Raw genomic sequence first — 11,074 nt, 5'->3', positions numbered from 1 at the left:
CGGCACGGGCACCGGGCGCCGCTCCCCAGCTGCAGTTCCGGGCTGTGGCCACCAGACGGCAGCACCGAGCGCGGTCACGCAGCGCCCCCGGGCCCCGCAGCGCGGGCGCTTTTTCTTGACCCGTGGGCAGCCCGAGCTCCCCGAACGCGCTTTCCCAGAGCCGCGCACATGGCAGACACACTGATAAAAGATAATAGCCCAACATTGCTAAAATGTGTTTTTTTCCTAAAGATGCCTTCTATCCTAATAAAATACATTGCCTCTCCCTGTGCCCCGTGTCTTGTCTGCAGCAGTAACTCGGCTCGCCCGCAGCTGCGGCAGCTCTGCTGCTGTTACAGGGTCAGTTCCAGCCCTTACCCTCGGCTGAGCAGCAGCCGGGCAGGCGCTGCTGCTCTGGGCGCTGCGCATCCTTCAGGAACGGTTCTCAAACGATCCTGTGCAACGATGTCCAGAGCCAGGACCCCGCGGCGGGGGACAGGAGCACACGGCCGGGCCCGTCCCGGCTCGGGGCTGTTTCCGCAGTCGCTGTGAGCTGATCCGTGAGCTGGAACCAACCTCCCCATGCCCCGGCCCGGCCCTTTGTCCCCGGCTTTCCCAGGGCAGCGCAGCGGGCTGGGTCACACCAACTGTTCTCTGCTGGCACCACCCAGCCGGGTCACCTGTGTCTGCGGTTGTGGGGACACCCCACGGGCTCCCTGGAAACGGACATCACAGCACTGAGAGGGGGCGTTCAGGAGCCTCTGCGCTTCTGGGTTGGTTTATTTGGGTTTTTTTTCCTTTTGTTGTTTTGATCGTTAGCTTCTTGTTGTCGGTTGGTTTGTTTTTAAGCTGTTACTCTATATAGCTCATCCATGGTGCTTATAGAGCATGGGTAAATCTACCCTGCTTCCTCACAGGAGACGACCATCTCACTTTACAACAGGTGATTGAATCTGCTATAGAAAAGTTCAACCACCTCCTGTACAGCAAAGGATAAAAGAAAGTATGGATTTTTGTTGCATCTAATCCACAATGCAAGTACCAATTAACAATACATTAGCAGTGGGTTCCTTCAAATATTCACAGTGAAGGTAGTTCCTGGCACGATTGTATTAGCGTTCTTACTATTTTACGGGAGAAACACAGGGCACAGCTGATTTTGCCCACGTGCAGCGCAGTGATCACACGGGTGCGGTGAACCGGGTGGGAGGCCCTAGAAAAGGAAAATCAGCCTCCGTGTGCAGGGCCAAAACAGAAATCCTTTTCAAACTGTGCCATTTTAAAAAGCTACCAGGGGTATAAAGCAGAAAAAAGAGCAGTGAATGTGTATAATGACACAATTAGATGGTTCTCCAGTTCCATGATGTGCTCTTTTACTAACAGTGTCTGCTGGAGTGGATACCCTGGACACCAACAAGCGGGTCCTGGTGCTGTGCCCATGGCGATTCATCCACTGTGGCCGTGGGTGTCAGGCCCTGATACAATAGACACAAAACCTTGGGAGGGAGGTGATCACAGTAGAACGCTTAAAGATAATGGGCTAGCAGACTTGATTTAATCTTTATTTAAAAATACACATGGCTGCTGTCTTTTCTACAGTTTAGGTAGGACGGGCTCCAATACATGACAAAAATTAAAGGGGGAAAGCTTTATTTTTACAATGGTAAATACAGTCTAAATCGTAATTTGGGAAACAGATAAAGGGGTGTAGCAAATGAGGCACAGACGATCCTGTTTTATCTCAGAAGGCTTTGGCGTATTTACAGCTTTAGGCACAGCGTGTCCAATCCCATATAAAATGCACTGTCCATACCAATTCAGCCTGTCCCCCGATATAAGGACATTAGGATGCCACCCTGCATTCACCAAGGGACAATCCTGATCTAATGTTCTCTGTGTATTGTACACCAATATCTGTTCGTCAACAAACCTTTTACTGGTTTCAATTTCTTTCTCTGATTATCCTTTTTCAAATACAATGCGTATGTAACATTTTGTACTGTGTAATATGCATTATATAATAGACAATATATGATTTAAAACATATCTCATTATATATTACATGTAGTGCATTACTATACTACACATCTCGGGTATACCCACCCAGACCTGTGCAGCATATTAATATTATTTACAGTGGCCACCATTAATTACAATATTCCCTGGTTGCTGTTCCCCAGGGAGTCAAACGATCCTTTTCCAATGTCACAAAACACAGCCCGGGGGGGATTTCTTCCGAATCGCTCCTGTCCATTGTCCACTACCTATTTCACAATCACAATAACAGACAATTGGTGAACCATAAGTATTGGACTACAAAATCACCCAAGACACAAGTAACAACAACAACAAATCACTAAAGACACAAACAATCATACAATTGCTAAGGCACAAACAGCAAAATCACTAAAGGTACCTTTACCAAATTACCATTCCCTCGTTTTTCTCTTTTATTTATTGTTTTCTCATTTTCCTCTTTAGTTTTTTATTTCTTTTTAATTTACCCAATTTACCAAAACGCGCAGACCCAACGCGCTGGTGTCGCCCACGTCTCGCGCAGGCAGCCTGCAAACAAACCAGACTATGAAAGTGCCTTATCTCATTGATGGGGTTTTACCCACGTCCCGAGCTGGCCCGAGGATCCGTGATCCCTTCCGGGAATTCCCCGGTGCCGGCACAAGGTCCCAGAGATCCTGGGGTCCACGGGAGGTCAGGCAGATTATCCCATCCTCGTCGCCAGAAAACGATACCGAAAAGTCGGCAAACAGACTCTCTAACACTGTTTTGAAAGTGTTAAAAAGCAGGCACTTTTATTACGGCGCGCTGGGCACTCGGGGGATCGCTCCTCTAATCCAGCGTGCGTTCCGCTTTCCTCTGGTTTTACATATCCTGGAACTCCTGAAACAGCAAAACACGCCAACCACTGTTTACAGACGTCCCGTGCTCTTTCACCAGTGCGTGCAGCCGCAACGAGAAATCTGGAATGAGCGTCTACAGAAACATGTACGTATTTACCCAATTCAGAACAACGCGTTACATCAGCTGGCTGTACTTGTCAGTAATCCCTCCTGGATTAACACCCTCTTTGGATGGCACGGGTGCCGACTGTTGGCAATCAGGGCAGGACATAAGAACGCTCCTGGCCTGATCCGTTGTAATTTGAAATTGTCGTTTTAACGACTTTGCATTCTGGTGAAAGAGTTTATGTGATAATTTAGCTTGCTCCAAGGCTTTAGGCACAGTAAGCGGCACAGCTCGTGCATCGGCCCTCCTATTGCCTTCCGCAAGAGGTCCTGGAAGGGCAGCGCGAGAGCGGATGTGCGCTGCATAAAAACCATGACGTCTATGATTTATTAGGAACCATAGCATTCTCAATTCAGCCATCAAAAGAGGATCATCCTCTTCCTTAAGAAAAGAAGCTTCCAGGCGGATAAGTATGCCAGCTGCACAATATGAGTCAGTTACAACATTCAAAGGCTCATTACAGAACACTCAAAAGCGATCCTAACAGCTGTCAGCTCAAGAACTTGTTTGACCCCTGGTCTCCTTTTTCTACATTGTGTTTGCAACACTGGGTATCTGAGTTTAGCCATGTAATTACAACTTTACGTGAGCAACCAGAGGCATCGGTAAATTCAGTCTTGTCGTTGCTGACAGCAGCACTTGCCATACAACGGTAAATTACCAATTTCAGCCCACAGTTTATGTTGAGGGTAATAAACTGATATGTTCCCTGCGTATGTTGCCAATGCAATCTGGAAATTCACATCTTCAGTTAATTACCATTGTAACTTCACCTTTGTTGTAGGAACAAATACACCTTCAGGTCTATCCAATACATAGCATATAAACATTCCCTGCCTTTAATTATTGGTTTTGAATATATTTCTTTTATTATCCAAACTGTTTCCATTAGCGCGTGAGCTAGAAAAACCCATACTGCCCCAATCATCTTTCTCCTTCCTTGAGCTCTCCTGACCTGTGGTTCCACCACCCGTGTCTTCTTTCTGGCTCCCTCTTGACTCACAGGTGCGCTCCAACCCTCCTTCTCGATCACTCTTCTTCACAGGTTCGCCTCCTTCCTTTTCCTTTGCACGCTGCTCCACCTGAAGAGAAACACAGGGAGGACTGAGCTACACCAGCCCAAGGGCACTACAGTCAGACGGGGGCTGACACCTCCCCACACCCCACAGCGAGCCCACCTTGCCTTGGCCCCGGCCCCTCGCACAGGCCTTAGAGATATCATAGCTCAGTAGAAATCCCCACGGTCCTCGCCTGCTGTTTGGTGCTTGCGGAGGGTCACGCTCGCTGTGCCCCAGGGCACTGGCCCTGCCCGGCCCTGCGGGACTGTCTGGAGCTGCCGGCTGCTTCTCCAGCTTTAGGGTCAACCGCAGAAGCCCGCTCTCCTCAGCTCTGCACACCCATCCAGTTGCGCCGCCCAGGCAAAGTCAGCTTCACCCTCTGCTCTACACCTCACCTGCAAACAACCAACTTTCAACTGACAACTGTCCAAAACCCACCGACAAACTCTCCACACCTCAGCCTTTCGTTTGCAACTGCTGCCTCTAGTGCATCTCACAGACAAGCCTTCAAAATCCCCTCATCCTGCAATAACACTCCAGCACTGATCACCTGTGGGAACAACTACCACAATACCATGCAAACACCAACCAGTTCTGGCACGGAAATATCACTTTCTCCTCAAGATTCCACCCTACGCCAACTGCTGACAAACACGCTGTCCTCACCAAAGCCAAACGCTGCAACAACCAGCGACAACTCAAATTTGCGTGGGCGGTGCAAAATTGCAGGGGTGAGCTAACGCAGAGCTGGGCTTGAAAGCTGCAGAGTGTGCACCCCGTGGTATAACGTGGCGAGCTACTGCCATTCTGCCTTCTCCCTGGGAGAAGCGCGTGAGCAGAGGCTGCTTCAAGGCACGATGGGAACGGTTTGGTTCTCCGGGTCTCTCAGGGCGAGAGCGATAAATGTGACCTGTGTCGTGGCGCAGGAACTTCCCGTACACTTGCTCCTCCATTCGGTCTCGGGTGCTGCAAGAGAGGGAGCGAGAGATTCAGGGCAAGATTGACAACCTCGGTGTCCCCGTCCCAGCCACGGGTCACCCAAACCTGCAGACATCCCGGGAGGCCCCCTAAGATTTACACTCCCCTATGCCCCACCCTTGAAGCCTGGACATCGCCAGAACCATAGAGCAAGTATTTCTTGAGGAGGCACCCAAAGGGTCCGTGTTCTCTTTCAGGCAGATGCTAGCGCAAGATTGCAAATCATCTCACAGCTACCAGGAAGGTAAAAAATAACGTCTTGAAATGGGAAAGGAACAGGTATTGTTTCTCTTCATCACCTCCCTCATTGCCACGTTATCAAGGTCTCCCGCAATGTTCCACAGGAAACTTGAAGCTTGGAATTCCCGGTCTTCTGAACCTGGGCAAGAAAGGAAGAAAAGCATGAGACTGATCATAAAGAGGGTGGCTGCTCGTAACATGGAAAGAGCAGTAACAAGGTAAAAAGATATCACTTTTCCTTAGAGAGCTCTCAAAGCTGCCCGTTAAGGACAAGAAAAACAAACTTGTGACGGACCATTACTTAAAATCCAAGGCCCAGGAAGCGATCTAATGTACATTGAAACGCGGGCCACGAGACAGTGGAAGTGCCACGAGCTGAGACTGAAGGGACAGAGGATGAATTTCCAAAGAAGTTTAGGTTTCGATGTCAAAACGGAAAATTCTACGTCATTAAAATATAATGCAAAAGTCAGTGTAAAATCAAGTAAGGCAACGACTCCAAATGAACTCCCAGGCGCTTCAGTCACTCAGGAGATCAAAAATGCGGATCATTTCTCACCTGCCCACCTCCCAAACCCCAGCCTATGTCCCCTGCTTCCAGCTTACCTGAGCCCAGATTAAAGGAGGATTTCAGAGGCCATGCCAAGTTCTGCTGCTCCTCGTTCGGGTTGCCAGTCTTCCTCCTCGCTCTGGAATTGCAGGTCAACCGCCTTCCTGTTCTTTGATTGACGCTGAGCTGCCGCGTTACCCGCTGCCGTCTGAGCGGATCTCGGGGAGCCTCTGGAACCGCCAGAGCGCTCCCCCCACCAACATTCTCTTGCCTTGTTTTCGGGGTTCCTCTTCACCAGCTGAGGCGCCCTCCCACCCCCCGCCGCCCTCTTACCTTTTTCTAGAGGTCTCTTGAGCCACCAGCAAGCTCCCCCGCACCTTCCCTCAGCGATCTTGGCCCGCCAGAGGCCTGCCCCTCGTCAGCCTCCTCCCCTTTTCCTGGGTGCTGCTTGAACCACTGGTGGGCTCCCCTCCACCATCCTCTCGTCCTTTGTAGGGGAGTCTCGTGACTCACCAGAGCGCTCTCCGCCGTTACCTTGCTGGGGTTATTGACACCGCTTAACTTGCCAGAGCGCTCCCCCTCGCAGTTCTCTTGTTGGATTTCTTGGGACCTTTTGAACCATTGGAACAACGGGAATGCTCCCCCCCACTGTGACCTTGCCTTTCTTCAGTGCGATCTTGACGTGCTGGAGCACTTCCCCGCGCCGTCCTCTTGCCTTTTACTGGGGAGTCTCTTGAATATCCACAGCACTCCCCCCTGCCATCCTTTACCAGATTTTTTGACACTTCTTGACATCTCGGAGTGCTCTCACTCACCCTTGTCTTGCCTATTTTCAGGGCGCTCCTGTCCCGCTGGATGCTCCTCCCTGCTGTCCTATTGCCAGATTGAGAAATCTTGACCTGTCCCAGCGCTACCCCACCGTCCTTCTGCCTTCTACCTGGGAAGTCACTTGAAGAACTGGAGCACTCCCCCCTGCTGTCCTCTTGCCTTTCTTCACTGAGATTTTGGCCTGCCAGAGCACTGCTCCCTGTTGTCCTCTTACTGGATTTCTTGGGACCTCTTGACCCACTGGGTCTCTCCTCCTGCTGTCCTTTTGCCTTTCTTTAGTACAATCTCAGCCTGCTGGAGCGCTCCCCCTCGCCGTCCTCCTGCTGGATTTCTTGGAACCTCTTGACCCCTTAGGGCGTTCCCCCTGCCACCCTCTTGTGGTTTTTGGGGGAGTCTTGTTATCAACCAGGCCGTTTCCCCCCACCATCCTCTTCCCCTTTTCCTGGGTGCTTCTTGATCCACCAGAGTGCTCTCAAAGCTGCCTGTTACCATCCTCTAACCATTCTCTTGCCTTTTTTGGTGGAGTCTTGTGACTCACCGGAGCGTTCTCCACCATTGTCTTGCTGGATTTGTTGACATCGCTTGTCCTGCCAGAGCGCTCCCCCTCACAGTTCTCTTCCTGGATATCTTGGGACATTTTGAACCACTGGGGGGCTCCCACCCGCCATCCTCTTACCGCATTTATTGAGACGTCCTGATCTGCCAGAGCGTTCCCCCTCGCCGTCCTTTTGCTGGATTTCTTGGGATGCCTTAAACAACTGTGGGGCTCCCACCCACCATCCTCTAACCGCATTTATCGAGATTTCCTGATCTGCTGGAGCGCTCCCCCTTGCCGTCCTCTTGCTGGATTTCTTGGGATCTCTTGGACCACTGGGGGGCTCCCACCCGCCATCCTCTTATCGCATTTATTGAGACTTCCTGATCTGCTGGATTGCTCTCCCCCTGGCCTTCCTCTTGCACTTTTTTGGGGGAGTCTTCTTCACACATCCGAGCGCTCTCCCTCACCCTTGTCTTGCCTCTAGTCAGGGCGCTCTTCTCCCGCTGGAACGCTCCTCCCCGCCATCCTATTGCCAGACTGAGAATTCTTGACCTGCCGCAGTCCTGCCCCGCCATGCTCCTGCCTTCTGCCTGGGAAGTCACTTGAAGAACTGGAGCGCTCTCCCCCGCTGTCCTCTTGCCTTTCCTCAGTGGGATTTTGGCCTGCTAAAGAGCTCCTCCCTGTCGTCCTCTTGCTGGATTTCTTGGGACTTCTTGACCCATTAGGGCGTTCCCCCTCTTGTGGTTTTTGGGGGAGTCTTGTGACCAACCAGGCCGTTTCCCCCCACCATCCTCTTCCCCTTTTCCTGGGTGCTTCTTGATCCACCAGAGTGCTCCCCTGCACCATTCTTTTGCCTTTTTTGGGAGAGTCTTGTGACTCACCGGAGAGTTCTCCACCATTGTCTTGCTGGATTTCTTGACATCGCTTGACCTGCCGGAGCGCTCCCCCTCGCAGTTCTCTTGCTGGATTTCTTGGGACGTCTTAAACAACTGAGGGGCTCACACCCACCATCCTCTAACTGCATTTATCGAGATTTCCTGATCTGCCGGAGCGCTCGCCCCTGCTGTCCTCTTGCTGGGTTTCTTGGGACCTCTTGACCCACACGAGCTCTCCTCCCCACCGTCTTCTTGCCGGACTTATTGAGACTTCTTGACCCGCCAGAGTGTTCCCCCTCATCATCCTCCTGCCTTTTTCTGGGGATTCTCTTCAACAACTGAAGAGCTCCCCCGCACTGTCCTCTTCCCTTTTTTCTGGGTGATTCGTGAATCACCGGTGAGCTTCTCCTTACCACCCTCTTGGGCTTTTTTCAGAGCAACCTTGACCCATCAGAGCACCCCCTCACCGTCCTCTTGCCAGATGTACTGAGGGTTCTTCATCTGCCACAGCGCTCCCCCACGCCGTCCTCTTGCTGGATTTCCTGGAACCTTGTGAACCACTGGGGGGTTCCCACCCACCATCCTTTTACCGCATTTATTGAGACGTCCTGATCTGCCAGAGCGCTCCCCCTCGCCGCCCTCTTGCTGGATTTCTTGGGACCTCTTGAACCACTGGGGGCCTCCCACCCACCATGCTCTTACCGCATTTATCGAGACTTCCTGACCTGCTGGAGTGCTCCCCCTCGCCGTCCTCTTGCTGGATTTCTTGGGTCCTCTTGACCCATTAGGGCGTTCCCCCTGCCACCCTCTTGTGTTTTCTGGGGGAGTCTTGTGACCAACCAGAGTGCTCCCCCCCACCATCTTCTTCCCCTTTTCCTGGGTGCTTCTTGATCCACCAGAGTGCTCCCCTGCACCATTCTCTTGCCTTTTTTTGGGGGAATCTTGTGACTCACCGGAGCGTTTTCCACCATTGTCTTGCTGGATTTCTTGACACCGCTTGACCTGTTGGAGCGCTCCCCCTCACAGTTCTCTTGCTGGATATCTTGGGACCTCTTGAACCACTGGGGAGCTCCCACCTGCCACCTTCTTACCACATTTATTGAGACTTCCTGATCTGCTGGATTGCTCTCCCCACCGGCCTTCCTCTTGCACTTTTTGGGGGAGTCTTCTTGACACGTCCGAGTGCTCTCCCTCACCCTTGTCTTGCCTCTAGTCAGGGCGCTCTTCTCCCGCTGGAACGCTCCTCCCCGCCATCCTATTGCCAGACTGAGAATTCTTGACCTGCCGCAGTCCTGCCCCGCCATGCTCCTGCCTTCTGCCTGGGAAGTCACTTGAAGAACTGGAGCGCTCTCCCCTGCTGTCCTCTTGCCTTTCCTCAGTGGGATTTTGGCCTGCTAAAGAGCTCCTCCCTGTCGTCCTCTTGCTGGATTTCTCGGTACCTCTTGACCCACTGGGTCTCTCCTCCTGCCGTCCTTTTGCCTCTCCTTAGTACATTCTTGGTCTGCTGGAGTGCTCCCCCCCACCATCCTCTTGCTGGATTTCTCGGGACCCCTTGTCCCATATAGGACATTCCCCCCCACCACCATCCTGTTGTGTTTTTTAGGAGAGTCTTGTGATCGACCAGAGCGCTCCCCCCTTGACATCCTCTTCCCCTTTTTCTGGGTGACTTTTGAACCACTGGTGAACTCTCCCCCATCATCCTCTTGCCACATATATTGAGACTTGTTGATCCGCCAGAGCGCTTCCCCCACTGTCCTCTTGCCAGATTTACTGATACCTCTTGTCCTGTCAGAGCGCTCCCTCTCGCAGTCCTCTTTGTTCAGTTTGTAGGGTAGGAGGGGGGATCTCTGATTACAGAAAGGTCCCTTTGTTCTAGGAGACATTCCCTTGCTCCATGCTTCAGGTTGCCCATCTTCCCTCTCATTTTCAATATGCACGTCCATCACCTTCCTCCTCTTCTTTCTTGATCCCTCGACTCCCGGATGAACTCAAATCCTCTTTCTTGATCACTCTTTCTCGTAAGTTCACAACCTTACTTTCCTTTCTTGCTTTCGCCTTTGTGAGCTGCTCCACCCAAACCGAAATGCCCTGAAGACAGAAATACACCCACCCCAAGCCCGTACAGTCACATAGGGGGTGAGTCCGGTCGCTGACGCATCCCCACATCCCACAGCAAGCCCACCTTGCCTTGGCCCCGGCCCCCCGCACAGGCCTTCCCACCAACCCAGCCCCTCCGTAGCAGCAGTTTCCCAGCATGCACCCCACAAAGACTTTCTTTGCCAGTCACCCCTGGCACTTACAGCAACACACCACACCAGCATCAAGAGCCCTGGGAGTGGAGAGCTGGCCAGGCCCTCACCCCGGCAGGATCCTCTTCCCCCTCCTTTAGCTGATGGCAGACAGACAAGACACCTCCCAAGAGGTGTCCAGCCCTCTCTCTCAACCACTCATGAGTACAAAAGCCCAGCCTCTACTCACCCACCCCGCCTCCCAAAACCCCACCAGCAGCCCCTGGTCCCAGCTGAACAGCAGCCAGTGCTGAAGATCTGGCTCGTGTTGTCGGACACAACCTTCCCATGGATGTCTGGGCCCCTGAGCAGTTTCCAGGGGTGGGAGGGCGCAGTCCTGATTACAGGGAGGTCCCTGTCCCAAGGGGGACATTTTCTTCCTCCTCACTCCTGACTCGCAGCTCCATCACCTTCCTCCTCTTCTTTCTTGATCCCTCCTGACTCGCAGGTCTACCACCGTCATCTTCTTTCTTGATCCCTGTTGACTTGCAGATGCACTCCAATCCTCTTTCTTGATCGCTCTTCCTCGTAGGTTCACCACCTTCCTCTTCTTTCTTGCTTTCACCTTTGCGAGCTGCTCCACCCGAACAGAGATGCACAGAAAACAAAAATATACCCACCCCAGGCCCGTACAGTCACACGAGGGGGCGAGTCCGGTCGCTGACGCATCCCCACACCCCACCACAAGGCCACCTTGCCTTGGCCCCGGCCCCCCG

At 52.4% G+C, this 11,074-nt stretch overlaps 1 long non-coding RNA gene across 3 annotated transcripts; it reads right to left on the bottom strand.

The window, feature by feature from the left end:
• Positions 1-1,612: 1,612 nt before the first annotated feature.
• Positions 1,613-11,005, bottom strand: LOC139826443 (uncharacterized). 3 transcript variants are annotated; one of them, XR_011736509.1, is made up of 5 exons: positions 5,886-11,005; positions 5,339-5,418; positions 4,182-5,027; positions 3,959-4,085; positions 1,613-2,877 (listed from the first exon to the last, which is right to left on the bottom strand). It is a non-coding gene; the product is annotated as an uncharacterized lncRNA (long non-coding RNA). The 3 variants fall into 3 exon arrangements; XR_011736508.1 differs by having other exon boundaries at positions 1,613-4,085; XR_011736510.1 differs by having other exon boundaries at positions 1,613-4,085; positions 4,972-5,027.
• Between the last annotated feature and the right edge of the window lie 69 nt (positions 11,006-11,074).

Source organism: Patagioenas fasciata, chromosome Z (genome assembly GCF_037038585.1).
Source record: "Patagioenas fasciata isolate bPatFas1 chromosome Z, bPatFas1.hap1, whole genome shotgun sequence".
NCBI classification, from domain to species: Eukaryota; Metazoa; Chordata; class Aves; order Columbiformes; family Columbidae; genus Patagioenas; species Patagioenas fasciata.
Note: the sequence above shows the minus strand (reverse complement) of the source record. Positions and strands in the feature narration are given on the sequence as shown.